Source organism: Spermophilus citellus, assembly GCF_964194105.1.
Source record: "Spermophilus citellus genome assembly, chromosome: 10".
Taxonomy (NCBI): domain Eukaryota; kingdom Metazoa; phylum Chordata; class Mammalia; order Rodentia; family Sciuridae; genus Spermophilus; species Spermophilus citellus.
The window spans coordinates 73,121,000-73,142,777 of NC_138197.1; the positions used below are offsets into that span (position 1 = coordinate 73,121,000).

Sequence of the window (21,778 nt, forward strand, 5' to 3'; positions counted from 1 at the left end):
TCTGGTTTGTAGCACGCACTGGAGAGTGGTGTTGGGGGAAAGATTTACGGCTCTAATGCGTTCTGCCTGTTGCTGTACTGTGGAAAGAATGCTCTCCGGGATTTCTTCCTCTTTCTGTATTCACAACCACCTGTGAGATAGGTCTAGTGTTATGCACACCTTACAGGAGAAGAAAATAAAGCTCGCGACGGTTGGAACTGTCCTGATCCTTATTCGGTGTTGTTATACCACTGCTGGTCACCATTTAGGGCACGAGAAATTCAAAATTGTGGCAGTAGTTTTCTCTTTGCTCCAACCTCAGGGACACATCTTGTTCTACACTGTTGACCATTTTCTTGCAACTTGAGGGTTGCTGTGCCGAGGGGTTGCTGACAGAACTCACACACCCAGACAGGGCTCCCCTAGAGTGGCCCCTGGGTCTAGGAAGAGGATGCATTGCCTGAGGTGGTGGTGGGAGCTGTGGAATGAGAAACATGACGTTGAATAGGGAACTTGGTATAATTCAGGACCTGTCACCACTCACAAACAAGCCACTTACAGGGGCCTGTTTGCCCAAGCCTTTTAACTGGCTTAAATTAATTAGGATAACAATACAGTTTGTTGTTCTGCTTTTCTGTGGAAGAGGTGAAAGATTTACACTCCTCCCACACACCTCAAGTTGCATTAAAGACCTGAGCATCCTTTCCCCCTGTCCGCTTCCTACAAGTCTTTATTCAGAGGCATTCAGAGTTATCTCCCTGTCTAGGTGTTAAGGGATTACAGTCTAAGGATTGATTTTTCTCTTCTTAGCTGCCTGCTTTAATTTTCTGCTGCACTAACTTATGGGACTTTCCCAAGTTTTTTTTTTTTTTTTTCCTTTTATGACTGAATAGGGTATCTGGTGCCTGCCCTTTGGTGCCTTTCATCTGAAGATCTCCAAGCACTTAATAGGTTATTGGGCTGTGCAAGCATTAAGGTGACGTGTCTGTGTCATTAGTCAAGATTTACGAGTTAGGGAGCAAGCTGCTGGATGAGGAGATGGCTTGAAGTCCTTGGGTGGGCTAAGAGTAGGGCCTGTTCACGGACCCACATTTCAAGTGGATTCGTAGTTTTCATTTTCCACTCAAAGTAAAGGCTTATAAAAAACAAACAACAATGACAAAAACAAAAAACAAATGCAGAAACCCTCAGTCTCAGAGCTAAAATGATAGTAACCTATTTATTGGATGCCTGCAATGTGTTTAATCAGCCTCATTTTATAGTAGGCCCTATTGTTATCCTCATTTTACGTAGGATGAAATTGAGGTGTAGACAGTTAAGTGACTTGCCTTGAGTGGTAGAATCAGGACTCAAGCACAAGTAGTCAGTGTACCATGTTCACACCCAAGAAATTCTGGTATGTGTTATTATTTATTGATTGATTTGTGGTGCTGGGATTGAACCCAGGGCCTCTCATGTGCTAGGCAAGCTCTACCATTGAGCTACTTCCCCAGCTCTTTTACTTTTATTTTGATATAGGGTCTGCCAAAGTTCCTGAGGCTGACCTTGAATTTGTGATCCTGTTGCTTCACCCTCCTAAGTAGCTGCGATTACAGGCACATGCCACCACACCTGGTTGGTATGTGTTGTTAATTCCCATTGCTCTAAGAACAGTGCTGTTAATCAGGCAACAAGTATTCACTGAGCATTTATGTGCTCAGTGCAAGGCACAGGTAATGTGAAACAGATTTATCTAACAAATATGTGTCAAGTACCTTGCTAGGTAGTCAATAAATCTTATTGAAAGAATGAATATAAAATATAGATATATGAAGGACAGATTGGATTTGGATAGTTTGGCAAGATAAGGACTGGAAAGGGCAACCTTGGGCTGGGGTTGTGGCTCAGCGGTAGAGTGCTTGCTTCGCATGTGCGAGACCCAGGGTTCGAGCCTCAACACCACATAAAAATAAATAAGTGAAATAAAGGTGTGGTGTCCAGCTACAACTAAAAAATAAACATCAAAAAAAAGGGCAACCTTATTCTAAGTTGAAGCAAAGGTTCAGAAATGGGAATGGATAGTGTTTACTGTAGTCTAGAGAGGTGCATAAATTAGCATATTTTTTTTAAAGAGAGAGTGAGAGAGGAGAGAGAGAGAGAGAGAGAGAGAGAGAGAGAGAGAGAGAGAGAGAATCTTTAATATTTATTTTTTAGTTCTCGGCGGACACAACATCCCTGTTGGTATGTGGTGCTGAGGATCGAACCCGGGCCGCACGCATGCCAGGCGAGCGCGCCACCGCCTGAGCCACATCCCCAGACCAAATTAGCATATTTTTAAAAAATATTTTTTTTGTTGTAGATGGACATAATACCTTTATTTTAGTTTTATGTGGTGCTGAGGATTGAACCTAGTGCCTTCCACATGTGAGGCGAGCACTCTACACTGAGCTACAACCCCAGCCCATAGAAAATTAATTTTAATTCTTTTATTTAATATTTATGTTTTAAATATTAAAATTGTGGTTGGACACAATACCTTTATTTTATTTATTTATTTTTATGTGGTGCTGAGGATTGAACCCAGGGCCTTGCATATGCTAGATGAGCACTTTACTGCTGAGCCACAGCCACAGCTCTAATTTTAGTTCTTTAAAAAAACTCAAATTATTGGTAATGGCTGTATTGAGGAGAACTCTGAAGAAAGAGTGCTGGGGCTGGGGTAGTGGCTCAGTGGTAGAGCGCTTGCCTAACATGGGTGAGGCACTGGGGTTGATCTTTAGTACCACATAAAATAAATGAAATAAAGTATTGTGTTCAAATACAACTAAAAAAAAAGAAAAGAAAAAGAAAGAGTGCTGGGACTAATTAGTAATGTCTGCCATGTACTCTATTTAGAAGATGTCAGTTGTAGTAGATTGATATTGTTTGGAGTTATGTCCTCTCTCCTCTGCCCACTGCCGTGTGACTTACAGTATCTCTTGTGAAGGAGTAATATGCCTCATTTCGTTGACTTTGGGCTTGGTTATGTTTCGTGTCTTGGCAGATGGAATGGAGCAGATGTGACTCATGTTACAGTCAAGCACCCGAGTTTCCTCATTTTTTCTCTGCCACGAGAATGGGCCTATTGCACATGAAGTTTTCTATTTCTGCCTGGGTCCTGGGATGAGACCTATGGAGCAGAGCTGCAGCCTATCCACAACCCACATATACCTAAATCGGAGATAAATCTTTGTTGTAAGTCACCGAGATTTGGAGTTGGATTTTATTGCAGCAAAGCTGACTAATAGCCTTGGCTAGATAGTGGCAGATAAAGTTTGAAAGGTAGGTTTAAACCAGAGTCGAAGAGCATCTTAAATGCCAAGTGAGGTGGAGCCTGCTATGGTGTTTATCGGAAGTGTTTCTCTCTTTAACACAGAGCTGCACCACGTTTTCTAGTTTCTCACTTCTCTTCCCAGGTCTGGCCTCTGAAACTTCTCGAGGGAAATCCCTCATGTTCTTTCCTTGTGTGTTTGATGCATATGATCTTGAGTGCAGTGACCTTGAAAGCTACATGTTAAGGATGTTAGAGCTGCCGAGCTGGGGGCATGGTGCATGCCTGTTAACCAGGAGGGCCAGACAGGAGGATTGTAAGTTCGAGGCTAGACAGGGCAACTTAGCAAGACTCTGTTCCAAAATAAAATTAAAAGGGCTGAGGATGCAGCTCAGGGGGTAGAACACTTGCCTAGAATGTGCCAGGACAAGGCCTTGGTGGAGCTCCTGGGTAAAAGAGACTTGGTTTCTTGAATCCTCACCAGGCACAGAACTGCCCACTCCTCAGGGTCATTATTTTGTACTTCACTTGACCAATATGTCAATTTCTAAATTTGGGGCTTATTTTTACAGCAGGTGGTGTTGTCTTAATAAATTCATCAAGTTCAAAGGTTTGAACTTGGGACTGGGGTTGTGGTTCAGTGGTTGAGTACTTGTCTATCATGTGTGAGGCACTGGGTTCAATCCTCAGCACCACATAAAAATAAATAAATATACAATTCGATGTTTTTCTTTTTTCTTACTTTTTTTAGAGGTTTGAACTTAATTCTCATCAGAATGGGAAGTTAGTCACTACTGATTTTTGAGCAGAAGAATAATTCTGTGAGGACTGGGGCTCGTAGCTCAGTAGCAGAGCGCTTGCCTAGCAGGTGTGAGGCACTGGGTTTCATCCTTAGCACCATATAAAAATAAACAAATGAAATAAAGGCATTCTGTCCATCTATAACTAAAAAGAAAAATTAAAAAAAAATAATCCTGTGAAAGATGGAAGTTATAGGGATCAAAGTTATAGGGATCAAATATTTCTGAGTGAGTTTGAAAGATTTGGGGACTGTCTTTTTTTTTTTAGAGTTGAGGAAAACTGACATGATTTTATTTATTTTTTCAGTATTAGGGATTGAACCCAGGGGTCCTTTACCACTGAGCTGTATCCCCAGCCCCCTTGTTTTTAAAAGTGTTCATTTTGAGACAGTTTTACCAAGTTGCCTAGGCTGTCCCTGATCTTATGATCTTTCTGCCTCAGCCTCCCAGCCTGGAATAATATTTGAAGGGCTCTCAGGGACTGTAGAAGGAGTTGCTGAAAAATGAATCCTATTTTCCTGAAAAAAAATTTTTTTTTTGAGGTGCTGGGGACCAAAGCTGGGATCTCTCACATGCTAGGCAAGTGCCAAAGGCAACAGCCCCAGTGACATAGGACTTCACCACTAGGCCTACCTCTTCAAGGTTTCACACTCTCAGCGTGGCTACTCGGGGACTCAGCTTCCAAGATGTGATCCCTTGGGGACAAACCACGTCCAAGCCATAGCAATGGCTTTAGTTCTTTCTTTATTACTTGGGAGCAACATGTGATCCTCTGATAGTTCATCTACCTATTCCTTCATTCATCTTTATTAAATAAATTTGCAAAAAAGCATTATGGGTCAACTGTTGGAATCATAGCCAGCGACATTTGTAACTTTCTACATTCTTGAATATGTTCATAGTATTTATAACCAACACTATGAATGGATCATATTATTATTGTTATGTAATTTTTATTGATGAAGAAACAAAAGCTCACAAATAGTAAATAACTTGGCTGCAGCCATATAGCTAATATGAGATTCAAATCAAGAATTTCTGACTCCCAAGTGCTTTTCTATATCTTCTACATCCATCACAGTCTGAATTCAACAGTGCCTCAGGCCTGTTTTTTTTTTTTGGTCATTTTGGCCTCAGTGTCTCAATTCATGCATCGAGGAAGATGTACCTGCTATAACGGACAACCCCAAGATCGCAATGTCTTCACGCCATAACGAATTCTATTTCATGTAAGCCTGTGTGGATATTTGTGATCAGTGGACTCAAGAATCTAGATCTGTTCATGCTGTGGATCTGCTATCTTAATGATGTGGCTTCAGGTTGCCTGGATGTCTTCCCACCAGCATCCAAGGAAGAGTCCGCCTGCGGAGAGGGCACAGCCACCCTTCTGTGTCTTGAAAGTAACACATCACTTCTATTTAGAATCTATTGGTAAGAAACAGCTCTGTGGTCTCTTGTTCCAAAGGCCCACCCCACTCTCTATCCAGTGGGTTAAACCAACATTCTAGAATTAGAGTTGTTTTGAGAAAAAAAGATGCCTCTGGAGAGAAGGCTTTTCGGTGATTCTAATCTGGGCCCAATCTTCCTTTCTGTCATTAATTTGCTCTTAAAGGAGAAGATGAAGAATGATTTAGGGCTTTCTGGACCAGGCCGAGCTGCAGCACCATCATGGGAATGGACATCTGCCACAAGGACCGAAAGGTTTGACCCAAGGAACCCAAGAGCCAGGACATTTCCTAAGGCTGTTGGTCAAGTTGTACAGGTTTCTGGCTACACCAGCCAATTCCACTTTCAACCGAGTTGTACTGAAGAGGTTGTTCATGAGTCTCACCAAAAGGCGACCTTTCTCCCTCTCCCGGATGATTGGGAAGATGAAGCATCTTGGAGGAGAAAACAAAACGGCTGTGGTTGTGGGGACCATAACAGATGACGAGCGTGTTCAGGTAGTGCCCAAACTGAAGGTATGGGCACTGGGCATAAGCAGCCAAGCGCACAGCCTCATCTTCAAGGCCGTGGGCAAGATCCTCACCTTCGACCAGCTGGCCCTGGACTCCCCTAAGGGCAGTGGCACAGTCCTGAGAGGTGTACCGGCATTTTGGTGAGGCTCCCAGGACCCTATTCAGCCACATCAAGCCCTAGGTCCCTTCCAAGGGCTGGAAATTCAAGCATGCCGGTCACCGGAGGGTCAGCCCTGGCTACAAAAACCAACCCTGGATCTTACGGTTAATACAGAGATTTCTAATTCTGAAAACAAATAAAAACAAAAAGAAGATTTAGAAACCGAAGTGCTGGGGAGAAACAGAGGAGCTAATCATAGATAAAGATTCTGCGCATGCGCGCGTGCAGTTGGCGCCCAGAGGAGCAGGGTTGGAATTGCAGACCACAGGTGTTCACCCGCATTGTACATCAAACATTTGCTCAGTGATTAGATCACTAGAAATCCATCAAAATCCACGGAGAACCCCCTCCCCGGGTCTTAGCCCCTCTCTCCGTAGAGGAATCATCTTTATCTTCTGGTTGCACCCCTATTACTCGGTTGGGATGGTCATAATCGAAAAGAAAATCACTGGGTGGCCCCCCCTTCTCAGCTCACGGTGACTTCCTTGGGTGCCTGGGTCGGTGTTGTGCAGGGGGAATGGCTGAGGAGGGGCCACGGGTTGACTTGTGTGGTTTCAGAGGATGTCCTTGTCTCTGTTTATCTGGGTCCCTCTTTCTGTCTCTTTACATTCACAGATTGTGTGGCATTTTGGAGGGTGGAGTGCCTGGGCACCTAGCCCACCACTTCCCACCCCAATCTGGCCCTGGGCACAAGCCACATGGTGCTGGCCATCCGACTGGCCTCTTGCCCATCTCTTACAGCCTCAGCTGCCAGCCTGGCACAGTGACCAACAGAGCTTGCCCCTGCCCTCCCCCAGTGCTGCTCCTGGCCGGAGCCGCATAAGCTGCAGTCTGTGGAGGACGACCAGGTGCTTAGCGCGTCTGTGGACAGGGGTGGGGGGGCAGGAGGGCCAGGAGTGGCTACTCTTCCCCACTAGGTTGCAGGTGATGTCTCCTTCCTCTGGGTGCGAGTAAAGCCTGGGAGTGGCTACATTTCATGCCTGTGGGCTGTCCCCAGAGTGGATGCAGGCAGGGACTCCTGCACTAGGACATGGGCCTGGGTTTGCACAGTAGCACTGAGGTGGACCTGCAGTGAACATTGCCTTTCAGGACACCCAAGTCTGCGGGTGTGGGCGACACCCGGGAGCCTGAGGTTAGGGTGCAGGCTTGGGCTGCAGCACTGGGCCCTTCAGTCCCCTGGCCTGGACCTGCCGCACCTGCTGTAAGGGGCACGGTCCCACCCTGGCTGGGGGAGCTACAAGCCCTCATCCTGGGTGGCGGTGCCCCGGCTCTGGGTGTGGACTGGATCTCAGCCCTGGCAGTGAGGGGTGGGCGCGGATGCCCAGTGTGTGAGGATGGTATGTGGGGGGTGCCAGTCAGGCCTGTCTTCATACCCATGTGAACTGTATGTTCAAATATGTGAATCCCCTGAAGAGATGTTGGGTGGCGAGGGGGTGGGAAGCCTGAAAAAGATGGAGAATTTATGAGCTGCTTTTGTCAGGAGACAGTCGTAATGAAGAAAATTCAATTTTCTGCAGCTCGGAGAGTCAATATGTTAAATCTCGGGGAAGCTGTGGAGTGACAGCAGAATGGCAAAGTCAATGGGACGTGTGTGGGAGGGAAGCCGTCTATCTGTGTCTGCAGTGGGACCGCCTCCTCTCTGTACCCTTGAACTGAAGCTGGGGGACAGGATGGTACCAGATACTTGAGTTCCTGGAACTGCCCTCCTCTGTCTTTCTCTTCCATGTCAGTGGTCATCTTCTCTTGCTTGGTGCTTGTAGAGAGAAAGGTTGCCCTTTCTCAAGTTCAAGTCTACCCTAGCACCTCTTTTCCAGGAAGTCCTTCTGACAGTCTAACCAGCACTCCCTCTTGCTGCAGTTAATAATTTTATAGTGACTATTTATACCACAAAGTGGTATAAAAAATTCTTTTTTCTTTCTAACTTTTCATTCTCACATGACTCTCTGTGGCTGGCCTGTCTCCCAGCAAGTTTCAGCTTTCCCCAACCTGTCTTTACATCCTTCTCTCCAGCCTCCTGTTCCCAAAGGCAGTAGCATGGAAAGAGTTTGGGGGGAGGGAAGCTGGGGATTCCTCTGTGAGCCACAGTGTCACCAGGAGCCGTGATTAGCCAAGCTGCTGGCTGTGTAATTGGCGTGTGCCCGCGTCCCAGGGGTCTGGTGTGTTAACAGCGGGTCCCTGTGGTGAGTAACGAGATCGTGCCCATGGCTGGTTGCACACACTAATTAATTAGCGCTTCTCTGGTGTCGAGGAATGAGGAGGAGCTGGGGGAGGTCATGATGGGGGTGTCTTAAAGCTGGAGGGTGACCTGAGGTCCTGTTGGAATAGGGCATGCAGGCTGGAGTGCAGGACTAGGGGCCAGAGAGTGGAAATCCGAGATCCTGGCTGAAGAGAGGGTGGGCCCTGGTGGCCTGGGCTGGGCTGGGTGGAGGCAGCGCCCCTCCCCCAGCTAAGGGAGGTCTCAGGCCCCATCTTGCAGCATCCCTTCTCCAGGTGGCCTAAAGGGAGGGAGTGGGATGGGCAGGAGACACCTCAGACTCTTCCCACCTGGTCCTTTCCCTCTGCTCTCCCTCACCACAGTATGCCCACTTCTCACTCAGGGGCTTCACACTCACTGTGTGCACACAGCTCCAAAGTGCCTTTGCACCCTTGACTTAGTTATCACTGACTCCCCTTTGCTGCCCACACCGCTACAGACTCCTTAGCCTTGGGTTGACCTTGAGGTTCAGAAGCCTCTTCTGAAACCGGAAATCTGGAACCCAGACATTTGGGAGAAATACTATGAAAAACCTGAAGAAATAGGGGGAGGGGAGAAGATGGCTAGAGACCTCCCGGATTTCCCACTATCACCATGATCCCTCATAGCAGCAAGAGAGATTAAGGTGCAAGGAGAGGAAGAACTTCCAGCGAGCAGTCGGGCTCTACTTCTTGTTTGCAGAGGTAGAAATCTATGCCCGACATGCGGAGGGATGAGAATGAAAAGGACCCCCAGAAGGAGATGCCCTATCCTTGAGTATTGGGCTTTATCAAGGTGTTGTGGGGGCGGGAGGCAAAACACCGAGAAAACGCGCAGAAAATAAGATGAGACTGCGGCGGCGGGGACTCTTTGGCTTCCATGTGGAGGCTGAGTCCCGTTCCCGCACACGGTAATTGCTAAATTACCCGCCATCTGCTCCGCTCTCCGACATAAATTATCTGCGAGAAGAAAAGACGCAGAGGCGGCGCACTTTTCTTCCTCTCGCCCAAACCCGCGCTAGAAGCTGCGGGGGAGTCAGCCTTCCAGCTTGGGAGGTGTATCGTGCGGGGGGAACACAACAACCTCAGGGGCACAGTATTTGCCTGTGTCCTCCCCTAAGGGGCAGTGGCTTAGGGGAGGCCGGGATGTCCGGAGGTCCCCGGGCTGCCCAGGCGGACCCCTGGGAACCGGGGCGGGGGCGAGCTGTGCGCTGGGCCCTGCGTCCCAAGGCCACTCGGGAGGGAGGCGGGGCTCGCCGTGGTGGGCGGGGCTTCCCCAGGTGGGACCGAGTTGCGGAGCCAGGTTTTTGCCCCGTCACCCCCTTCCTTCCTTCTCCCGGCTGCCCACCACTTGGCTTGTGGGGTGGTGTCCCCAGATCTTCTGACGCCATCCCGCATCCCAGAAGGAAGAAGGGAGGAGGGCAGGAGGAGGGCGCGCAGGAGAGGGGCTGGCCTCCTTCCTATCATTTTGCTCGGAGCCTCCCCCGGGTCTAGGTTTTGGAGGGCGAGAGAGGTGCGAAGGCGGGTGTGGGAGAAGTGAGTTGAAATGGGGCAGGAATGGCAGGACTCCGCCGGCTGCAAGGCGGAGGTAATGGGAGGTGGACCCCTGGGAGATGAGGTGTCTGGACACGTGGGGCAGAAGCTGGCTGGGAGTGGGGCGGGGGCGCAGGCCTGCAGTCCTTCCCCTGTCGCTCGGGAGGCTGAGGCAGGAAGGTCGCAAGTTCAAAGCCAGCCTCAGCAAGGCCCTGTTTTCAAAAAAAAAAAAAAAAAAAAAAAAAAATAGGCGAAAGGGGTGGAAAGTTGTCTGAGCAGCCACGGGCAGCGCGGGGAGGTGGAGAGCCAGGATGTGGGCAATGCTAGATGGAGACTCAGAGATGCAGGTGGTTGGGTTTCTGGATGGAACTGGAGGAGGGCCCGAGGGAGAGGGATGAGACGACAAGATGCTCTGCAGCTACTCAGGCCCTGGGAGGAACCCAGGGAGCAAAGGCCCTGGCAGGGAGAGCAAGGGCGTTTGAGGGTCCTTGGAGGATCCCAGGAAGGTGGTCCATCTCCACTTCCGGCTTTGAGACTGAAGTTGACTCTTGAAGGGAGCAGAGGGGCCGCCTGGGCGGCAGGAGTCGGGCCCCAGCCCTCCCAGCTCCAGGCACCTGCAGGGGTGTGCCCATCGGGCGGGGCGGGCTGCGCCATTCCCAGCTCTGAGAGCAGGAGCTAGTGGGGTTTCTTCGGAGCGATTGTTTAGTATTCATGGGGCGACGCAATCTCTCCCACATCTGCTTAGCACAGCAAGTCCTGTCATATAACTGTCTCCCTCACTGTCTGTCCATAAAGAATGTCTCGGAATTGGTGTAATTCAGAGAAATTAATGACGACTTTCCGCGGGACGGCTCCCTGGGGGATGATTAACACTTCATCGTCCATCTGATGCGCGGGGCCCAGCGCTCCATCGCGAACATTTGGGCCGTGGCCAGCCGCATTAAAGGTTATTACGGAAAACGCGACCTGCAAACGGGCGAGAGGCATGATGGACCAGGAGGGGCGGGGGCCGAGGGCGGGGGAGTCAGATGGAGCAGGCCAAGTCCGAGATCAAGTTTCCCCGAGGTGTGCGCACCTGGGGGGTCCGAGGCGCAGGAGATGGGTTTTTGTGTGAGCAACTGCAGGGCTGGGAGGTTGTTGGGGAGCTGCTGTGCCCATACCTCCACCGAAGAGGCTAGGGAAGGGAGTGGGGTCCTTTTTCATGGGTGGGCACATTGCTGATGGAGGCTTTCCTTGTCTTTTAATCCTCACAGCGTTGTTGGGTAAGTTTCATTCACCCCACCTTATAGTTATGTAACAGGTTCAGCGATGCAATGGGCCCAAGTTAGCAAAGCTTGTTGAGAGACAAAGGCAGGATTTGAACTCAGATCCTTGATTCCTAAGCTTTTGCTTTTCCCATCACACCATGGGGCAGATGGTTAGACTCTTTTAGGTGTCATCCTCACCTTCCTGCACAGGGGAGGGTGGATGAGCATGCGCAAATGTTCACTTTATGAATGAATGAGTTCTCTTTGCAGGTTCCACTACCATGGTCTGGTCCAGAGACTCTGGTGGCAGGAAAGGAGATACAGCAGAGAGGCTCCCGTTTGGACCAGGAAACTGGAAATAAGTTCCCTATAGGTTTACCTCTGCCTGGACATTCTAAGCCTCTAGAATCCAGAGGACTGGAGTCTGTCCGTAGTTAGCAGAAAGGGATAGAGGAGGGTGTGGACAAGTGATGAGTGTAAATTTGTGTGTATACCTATAAATGGATGAATTTATGAGTATATGCTTGTGCTGTATGTCTGTGAGGATGTGTGTGATGTATGTGTGCATGGGTGTGTATTTGGAGCATATGTGTTTGTGTGTATCCATATGTGTGCAGGTGCATGTGTGCATACGTATCCCAGAGGACCCTGAAGGTTCAACAGAAGTTCTCTGCGATTTGTTCAAATGGCTAGCACGGTCCAGGATGTGGCGTTAGGGCCCGGGGGTGGGGTCGTGGTGGAAGGTCAGGAGGGAAAGGCTATTTCTGCTTGGGGTGGAGGAGATTTGGGGAACCTGAGCAGTGAGTGCCTTTGCCCTGCCAAGTCCAAGGGGAAGGCATTAAGGTCCCAGGTCTGAAGCTGAGTGGGGACTGGGTCCTGAGGCCTTCACTTGGGACTTGGATTGGAAGTGCTCAAAGGCCCTGCTCTGACCAGGGAGGGTGTGCAGAGGGGAGGGCGACTGCACATAGCCAGTTTAGGTTAGGTCTACTCTCCCCTGCCCCCACTCCATAGGTTTTAAGTATTACCTTCTATTTAGCCTGCAGTGTGTGTGTATGTGTGTGTTTGTGTATGTGTGTGTGGGTGCGTGTGGGTGTGGGTGTGGTACTAGGGATTGAACCCAGGGGTATGGAACCACTGAGCTATACCCCAGTCCTTTTTTATTTTTAGTTTGAAACGGACTCACTAAATTGTTGAGGCTGGCCCTGAACTTGCCAACCTCCTTCCTCAGTCTCCTGAGTTGCTAGAATTACAGGCATGGGCCATGGCACCTGCCTAACCTGTAATTCTTAACTCTAGGCCCACTGCACTCTGTCTTACTCCCCACAGGGAGTACCCAGAAGTCTTTGCATGTAACCTTCTGACTCTGGGAACACCTTGCCACAGAGAAAACATCTATCATCACTAACTACTAAGAGGCCCCTATAATTTGTCTCTTGGAGCCTCTAATAGGGTCATGTCTGTCTTCTCGTCGACTTGCACACAAGTTGAGGTTTTCAGGCCACTTGTGCTGGGAGGTTCTTCCATGAATCTAACTTCAAATCCTCTTTTATAATTGATGCCAAACAGGCCCAGCCTAAGTTGGTGAAATGGGAAACTTAGGCTCACCCCTCCTCCTGTCTCCAGCAGTGGAGTAGTTTCTGACTGAGGAGTGGATCTGGAGTATAGTGACACTGAGAGAGAGCACAGCCGTGAACGCTGGTGGGTCACAGATGGCTCAGACTGTTCTTTGGGAGGAGGGCAGTCATGAGTAGCACAGTCTCAGGGAGTGGAGTCAGAGCGCAGCCCTCTTTACAGACAGGAGCCAGTCCTCAGGGGCGGGAAGACTTACCCTGTATCTGCTCTATGGCGGCCGTCGGCAGGCCTCGGGGTCTTCTTGTGCCCCATTTGGAGGACCCTAGATTTGGTTCTCCTGGCTTTCTGGGGGTGGCGGGGAGGAGGAGGAATGCGTGGGACACACTGGACGGCCCTGCGGCCCCTTCCTCGTGGAGAGGCCTGCAGTGACCCCTCCCTGGAGGGCCTGTAGGTCTCCCGCCCACTCCTGCTCCCTTCCACCCCCACCTTCCTCTGCAGTCTCCCTCAGATTGGCCCCTTAGCTCTCTCCCGGCAGCCGCCCCTGTGTTCAGTCCTCTCTGTCCCCCTAGCCTCAGACGGTCCTCTGCAGCTTACACCATCTCTCTCCCTTTCCTTCAGACCTACCCTTCAGCCCTATACAATATTGTCCTGTGCTCTCCTCCTCCGGGGTGCCCTCCTTGATTAACCCTCCTATTCAGGATCTCCAATGCTCCCTTTTCCTTCTTCCCTCCCCTCCTCCACCTGCTCCTCTTCTTCTTCTTGGGATTGAACCCAGGTGCACTCTACCATCAAGCCAGGATCTTGTCAAGTTGCTGAGGCTGGCCTTGAACTTGTGACCCCAGAGTGGCTGGGATGGGGACATAGGCATGAGCAGCGCCCAGCTCAAACTTTTTTTTTTAAACCACTGCCAAGGTGCCCGAGGCCTCTTCTTGTTCTTCCTGGCTGGCTCTGTGCCTTGTCCCTGTCCCCTTCATGCTGGTCTGGTCCCACCCCAGGAGCAGGACAGGGTTGATTCCCACGTGGCTCAGCCTCCTTGCCTCTTGGGCCTCTGCAGGCCCCCTCCGTCGCCCCAGGCGGGCAGGACTGCAGAGGAGAACCGAGGAACTGTCCCCTTTTCCTCTTTGCTGGGAATGGCGGTGGTAACTGGCTGTCCTCCTGCAGAGGGAGGCGGTGACATAGATCTCGTCCTCCCGTTTGCTTCGGGTTTAGCCTTTACCCCTGGTTCCTGGTGCTCCCTCTGTCTGGCTGCCTCTGCTGGCCCACGTTCTGCACTGGCGCCCGGGGTCCCTGGCCACGGGCTGGGTCTGTAACCGCAGGCTTGGGCTTCTGGATGCCCCTGCCCACCTGCTAGAGCCCTGCTGCCTCCTTCAGGTTCTTTCTCAAGCTTCCGTCTGCCGGCCTTTTCCTTCTCCTGCTCAATCTCCAGCCAGCCCAGCCAGCCCCCAGGCCTGAGTGTTTCCAGAGTACACCCTGTCAAGGTTGGGCCCTGCCTGGGGTGAAGTGGAGATGGGGTGAAGGCCAGGTCCTGGCTCTGGGGAAGCACCAGGCCCAGCTCAGAACCTATCGATGTGTTGACTGCCACCTTGTGGTGGTTCCTGAGAACTGCAAGCTTGGGGTCCTGGTGCCTAGAGGGGAACCTTCTAGAAAGGGAGAAAGGGCAAAAGGGATGGTGACAGAGGTGTGTATTGTGAGGGTAGCGGGCCTCAGACTTCCTAACCAACACTGGAGGTCTCCTCAGTGAACCTCTGAATTCCTAATTGGCAGGGGAGTAGAAGCCTGGGAGGAAAGCCAAGTAGCAAGGACACCTCTAGATGGAGCAAGATAATTGAAACTCTGTCCTCAGAGTCTCAAACGGATTGTTGTAATCCTCCCTCCCGAAAAGAAACCCTAAGAAGGAGAGAGTCTGAAGCTGAAGCAGGAGGAGTTGAGGTCTGACCTGCAGAAGAACTTCCCAAGGAAGTCCTCAAGTGCATTTGGAGTTTATTGCTTCTGACAGCTGCAGTTTTTTCAAAGCTGACCCCCATCCTATCAGTGAGTCCCCACTCCCTCTAGCCTCCTTAATCTCACCACGCTTAGTTCATTGGGCCTATTCAGAAAACTCCAGGTTCCTTAGCCTTTCTACTCCAATTTGGGTTGTACCTATGACCAAAATGTTGATCTGGGAATTCGCTTCTCTGGTCTAACTTCAGTGCTTCCTGCTGCACTAAAAACAGAGAGAACTGCCATATATTTAGCAGAACTGTTGGCACCTCAAAAAGTGGGGAAGATTCTGAGGGAGGGCAGCTTGGTCTCAGCTTCTCTTCCCCCACCTCCTTGGATCCTTGGATATGAGAGGATGGGACAGTGATCCACTGGACAGTTGTTCTACTTGGGCTTCAGGATTCACAGGTGCTGGGTTCCTCTGAGTTCCAATCATGGGCCTTGTTATTGCCTTCTGTAGAGTGGGAACTGCAGGGAGGAAATAGAGAGGTTTTTGTCCCTTTCAGCCTGAGTCCCTCTGATCTTTAGAGTCCCTTTTCTCTACCTAAATCCCAGGGCCCCTGAGGTTCTCAGGAATTCTTGAAGTTTCTGTATTTTCCTGTGCCTCCACTCTGCCCACGCCCACCCCAGTCCTTCCTGCCATTCTCTCAGCTCCCCCTGGTACTTCTTGGAGATTCTGGCCAGAAGCCCTGGCTCTCAGGCCCTGCACCCCCCTCGGAGGTGCTGTTCCTCCCCTGCCTCATTTGCTGCCGCTGACCTTACTGAGTTAAATTAAAAAGCAATGTTCTGTGTGCGGCTCCAGCCCTGTGGAGCTTGACTCTGGGAAGACGAAGACAATTACCGGCCCCTTCATCTCCCTCTCGTCTGGCTGCCTTATAATTTTTTCCCCCGCTGCCTGGTATGCAACATTTATGTTTTTAATAACACCAGAATGGTTTTGACCTTGGGAATTCATAGCAGAATGGGCACTGTGAGAAGCCCCAGCGTGATGGGCGTTTGTCTGAGCCCTTTGCAGGAAGGAGGCTCTCTGGTGCCTCCTGGATTCTGGGCAAGGTGTGCGGGGCAGGTGGGGGGGCCTCCTGGGGGGGGTAGGGGAAAACCTCAAAGCCCAGAGTGGACCCAGAGATTCATGAGGAGGAGGAGGGGAAGGGCAGGGTGGAAGTTAAAATGAGGGGTTTGAGAGGTTGGGAGGGGTGGTAGGGAGGAGGCATGTGTGGGTGCTGCAGGGAAGGGGCAGTGTGTGACCCACCTGTGTGCACATGCTCAGTCCACCAGCCCGAAATTCACACACGTGCCCACAGCCATACTGGGCTCCATTTCCCCCCCTCAGTTTCTCTCACCTCATCTCCAGCTCTCTGGTTCCAAGTGAGGACTAGCCAGAGGACTGAGGTCACACCCAAAGTAGAACTTCCCAGTGGAGGGTGCAGGATGCAGGAAGCAGGGCTAGAGCCCCCCACCCGGGCCCCTCCTGCTCCTCCTCCTCTCTTTGTGCCCTTTCCCTGGCCAGCTTGGCTTTTGAGGTTAGGGGAGGGCCAGGGCAAGAAGGACCTGGAGGCAGAGCAGGTAGAAGTGGAGGGACTGGAGGGGCAGGAGCCGTGAAGGAAATGGAGAGAGCCCCTCTGGGAAGAGAGAGTTGGGGACCCTGCTGGGCCCCCTACTCCTTCTGTGAAGGGCTGTGGCAGGAGGGACCAGGCTTAGAACTGGGAAGGGACTTCTCTGTCTCCAGCTTCAAGGAGCCTCTGGAAATACAGTGAAAAGCACAAATTATAAATGAAGACATGTTCCTCTTGCAGTTCAGGAAGCAGCCAGAGAGGGGTGCATGTGTGTGTGGGGGGCACACAACAAGGTGTCTCTGGTGTGCATCTTGGTGCTCTGGGTGAACAGTCCTGTGTGCACCGGTTACATATGTAAGCATGGGGAACGGTGTGGCTTGACATCGGAATTTCTGAATGGCTGGGGCCTGTGGAGGGTGGGTTTATTTAGGGAGCAGTTAGACCCTTGCTCTGAGAATCAAGAAAATCTGGGTTCTGGTTCTGGTTCCATTTATCAGCTGGGACCCTAGGGAACGTCACCTCTTTGAGTCTGAGTGTCATTTTCTGCACTGGGAGGGATAAGCTACAACTTCTGCGTTAGGGGTTCCATGGCTGGGGGAACAGGAAATGGAAGTGGGAGAGGACAGAGGCAGGTGATAAGATCTTGGGGGCAAAGGAGTCTGAGAAGGGTGGAGAGCAGTGTAAGAAGGATTTCCTGAATTCAGAAATTCGTGGTTTCTTGCCTGGGCAGCCTAATGTGGCTTTGCCCCATCCCAAGGAGCATCCAGGGCCTGTGCCTGGCTGGGCAGGGAGCTCTGTTCTCTGCCGCCCTCCTGTGGCCGCCCAGCCCTTCGCAGGTCCTGTGGAGAAGACTCTGCTTATCCACAGAGCTGCGTCCCTCGCCCCCTGGTGGAAATTTTCGTGTATTACAAGAAGCGATCTTGGGTTTCCAAACACATCTTTTTCCAACCGTGTCCCTATTTTCTGGAAGCATCCATGACTTCTTACAGCTGTGAAGGTCTTCCTGAGATGTAACCGTCTGTACTTTTCCCTAAAGTTTTAAGTTCTGGGTTTGGAGAGTGCTCTGCGGAGACAAGGGACTGAATGAGACTGGGCATTCTCTTCTTCCTCCTTGAGTTCATCCATAACCTCAGCTTCTTAGGCTTTCAGGGAATTTTCAAAGATAGAAGTCAGGTTCCAGTGACATTCCTGGAGAAAATGGGTCTGATGCAGACCAGGCATTATGTGTCTGGGCTTCCTCGAAGTCGCACCTGAGCTCAGTCCATCAGCGACAACAGGGAGATGAATTGGCAGGAGCCAGGAGGCAAGAGACAGGGATGATGGAGGGAGATGGCATATTTGACAGATGCTGACAGGGCTCGTTATTTGCTAGCTCTGGAATCTCCTCCCACCCACCAGGCTGCCCTTGGCCCTCCCCTCCTAGCACTCAATGCTCATTAATGACTGTCTGTCTTTGGGGGAGAAACCAGTGGCCAGGCTGCTCTGAGGGTGGGCAAGAGGAGGGAGAGGAAGAAGCAGCAACACCGGGCAGATGATGGAGGAGAAGTGGTTGGCATGACTGGGATCTGAAGCTGGGTCCCGTGATCACTGGGGTGGCTGGAAGGCTTGGAGGGGGAAATTGTCCAAGGGGGTGGATCCTCAGTTGCTGGTGGGGAGTGGGTGTGGGACGGGGAGACATATTTAAAGGGATTGAGTTTCACTGATTCTGAGAGAACTGGTGAAATAGGAGCCAGCAACTTTAATGAGGGCTTCCTATGGACAGAGAAAGTTTCTGTGTGCTCTGAGGGGATAGAAGAGAGACAAGCACTACCTATCCTGTTCACCCTCCGGTATTTTAAGGCCCAGGACTTGTTACTCCAGGGAGTGAGGGGTGAAAGGAGCATACTCTATTCTCAGATGCTCCCTGCTCCCCACCGTGCCAGTATGGAACCCCGGCGTCGTGCACGCTGGGTACCTGCTCTTCCTGCTCTTCCGCTGAGCCACATCCCCAGCCCTCAGGTCCTTTTCAATTCTTCACACAACCCCCTTTGGCAAAGCACCACCTCCAGTCCCTGGCCACCTCTCCTCGTTTCTTTTAGAATGTACAAGACACGTAGAGACCTGGGGGGAGGAGGTGTCCCAGAATTTAAGTGACTTCCACTGGACGAACTGGGGTGATGGGGGTAAGTCATGCTACTCTGAGCGGCCAGGGTGGCGGGCAGGGAGGGGAGCGGCGTTGGGAGCGGCGGAGATGCTGGGCGACGAGAGAATGCTGCAGTCGGAGCCCGCGCTGCATCCTAATCAGCGCTGCGGAGGCTGCGCTGCGCGGCCGTCAATCTTCCACACAAAGGGCCGCCCGCCCCTTCCCGTCGCAGCCCTCTGCGCCAGCCTCCCCACTCCATCCCCAGATCGGAGGGGCAGTGCAGAGTGGCAAAAAAGGGGTGAGACGGACACACGGACAGGGACACATGGACACCCCCAATATAGTCAAGCCAGGACCGACAGAGTGGGACGAAAGAGGCCAAGTGGGACCCAGCACCTGGAGGGTAGAGAGGTGGACACAGAGTGTACAGAGACAGGCTCTGGTAGAGTGGAAAAGGAGAGGTAGAACCTAGACAAGAGAGCAAAGGAGGGAAATGGAAAACAGACACAAAGACGCGGGGGGGGGGGGGCGGGCAGAGACCCCACACCGCGGAAATAGACATGGACTTGGTGACCTGAGAAGGACCCCGGTGTGTGTGTGTGTGGGGGGGGGGAGTTGAGAGCCATGGACCCAGAAGCAGACACCAATCCAGGGCCTGGGTTGATCAGTGTACACACAGACAGATGGAGACAGGGAGAAGATGGGAGCAGAGGAGAGAGGAAATAAGAAGAGGGAGGCAGTAAGGAGGAGTAGGCAGGCTGCAGAGAGGGCTCTGCTGGCTTCCCACGACCTGGGACTCCTGTGGGAGGAGATGCGCCTGTGGGTGGGTGGGAGTGTGGCTGCAAGAGCGCAGCAATTCCGAGCTCTGTTCAAAATGCCAGAATCATCGGGTGCTGAAATAGACTTCACACACACACCCCCCTGCAGTGAGTGACCCCCTCCCTCTGCAGTTAGAGAAGAATTATAGTGGGGCATGGAGGACAGAACAGAAGAAAAGGTGGAAGTTAGAGAAAGGCTGAGAAAAGAAAGGGGAAGGCAGAGCCCCCCCCCCCAGCAGACTAGGGCTGGGAATGTCGCTCAGTGGTAGAGCACTTGCCTAGCATGGAGGAAGCCCTGGGTTCAGTCCCAACACACACACACACACACACACACACACACACACGGAAAGAAAAGGGAGTAGAGAAACTGAGAGTGGAGAAATAAATATGATGGAGGCAAGGAGTGTGTGGGTGAAAGGCATGGAGGGAGAGGGTGTGAAGGGCCTGGAGAGGTGGCTACTGAAGGAGGATACACCAAGGGGATGGGGAATGGGGAGGGAGAGCAGGCAGGAACCTAACTCCCCAAAGAGAATGGGCTGGGATTAAAGAGCCCTGCAGTGAATTGGGGAGGCAGTCAATGCGTGGGTTTTTTTTTTTTTTAGGGTGACCTTGTCTTTTTTTTTTTTTTGTACAAAGAATCTGTTCCAAAGCATGCCATCTCCTTGAAAGTAGCACTTTTAGCTGCTGTTGCTGCTGCTGCTGGGTCATTCGTGGCAATTCCTCTTTGGGGATCACTTTTAAAGCCTGTGATACAGCATTGAGCATTCTCACCAGAGGCAAATTTTTATCCTTAAGGGTGGATCTAATTTTTGAAAACAGCCAAGTGTTGTTAGGAATCAAGGCTGGAGAATAAGGTGAGGACCCAGCTGGGGAACAATATTTCCAGTTAAGAACAAGGTGAATGTGGGAAGACAAGGTGGAAGGTGTGCCTTCCTCCAAAGTGTGTCTGAAAGGCCACACTGAAGGAGATCCTTGCAGGATGTGACAAAAGGAGACCTTCCAGATACTGCTAGAGGCCCAGTTACATTTGTTTGTTAAAATAGGGCACTTGTGCCCCCAGGAGCATTCACAGCCTGGCACTCTGAGAGGTGAGACCTGGTATTTGAGTACTTGGTCACAAATGGTCCTGCCCTTGGGGAGCTCATTACCCTGCCCCCTTCCCCTACAACATAGTGCAAAGGAGTGCAAAGTAACCTGGTGACACACCATAGCACAGACAGAAAATGTAAATGATTCTTGGCAAATTCAGAACCAGAGGCTGTTAGTTCTCAGGGCAGGTGCCTGGAGGAGGGAAGTTGTGTGGGGATGTGGAAGGAGAAACCCATTAGGCCATGGAATGGAGTGAAGAAGAGGATGCCTCTCTCTGATGGTTCTGAGGCAGGATGAACAGACCATAAGCGAGGCTGGGACAGTTTTTCTGTCCTTGAATAAAGAGTTGGATTCAGCAGCCAGTATAAACGGGAATGAATGGGGGGGCGGGGGGGCAGGTTTGGAAGGCAGGCTGGGTGATGTGGATAAGCTATGAAAGAAATCAGGGCCTACTAGAGGGTACACTGACCCTGTGTCAAGACAGAGTGTGTACACAACTGGTTAGGTGTGCACTCAAGTTTGTGTGTGTGTGTGTGTGTGTGTGTGTGTGCGCGCGCGCATAGAAGCATGTACGTCCAAGTGGCTTTATGCCATGTGGCTTTGTGCCCCAGGCTCTTGTCTTTCCATCTGTGTGTTATTGGCATGTGGTTATGTCTGAGTGTTCATTTGTATGTTTCCATGTGGTAAGATGTGAATGGTATGTCCTTTGATTTGGGGGCGTTTTATCTGTCTAAATCAGATGAAGGGCAGCGTGTGTGTTGCATGCGTGTGTGCGTTTGTGCAAGCGTGCGCGCTCGCGTGCTCAAGTCTGTAACAGTGGGGCCGGCGGGGAGCCCTGACTGCCCAACCATCGCCGCCTGTCTCTCTCCCTCCGCTGGCTCCATCTGCCCTCGGCGCGGTCTTGACAAGGAGGCAAACAACAAAATGGCAAACAGTTACAGCCATAGAGACCAGAAACATTGTTAAGCCCCACGCAGACTCCCCTGCGGGGGAGAAACAGGCATAAACAGCCAGAGGGAGGGAGAGAGAGTACTGCGCACACAGGCTGCTCTGCGGACGCGTTCCATAGAGCAGGTGCGCTACCGCGCAGATACCGTCCCTGGCACACAGGCCTCCGCAAGCACCTGGCGCGCACAGTTCCTGACCTCCCTCCCCTGCTCCTCTCCCAGCCCTGCGGTCCTTCCTTCCATCACCTCCAAGCGCCTGCGGGGCTTTGGGGCGCTGGGGCCGAGGACGCACATTCGGACCTCGGAGCCAGTCGCCGGATGTCTAATAGCTCCTTTGGCCGTGGAAGGGTGTGTGTGCCCGGTGTCCCTCCTTCACTCCTTCTCCAGCCCCGCCACCTCTCACCCCCCTTCCGGCCCGCGGCAGTTTCCGAAATCGCCCGGCTGCCCAGAATTCATTAGCAGGGGGCGGATGTAAACGCAGCGCGGTGGAACGTTTTAA

General features: G+C 51.5%; 1 pseudogene across 1 annotated transcript; it reads left to right on the forward strand.

The window, feature by feature from the left end:
* The first annotated feature begins 5,736 nt into the window (after positions 1–5,736).
* Positions 5,737–9,333, forward strand: LOC308659037 (large ribosomal subunit protein eL18-like; annotated as a pseudogene). Its single transcript has 3 exons — positions 5,737–6,290; positions 7,276–7,523; positions 9,215–9,333. The product of its transcript is annotated as a large ribosomal subunit protein eL18-like (transcript).
* The last annotated feature ends 12,445 nt before the right edge of the window (positions 9,334–21,778 follow it).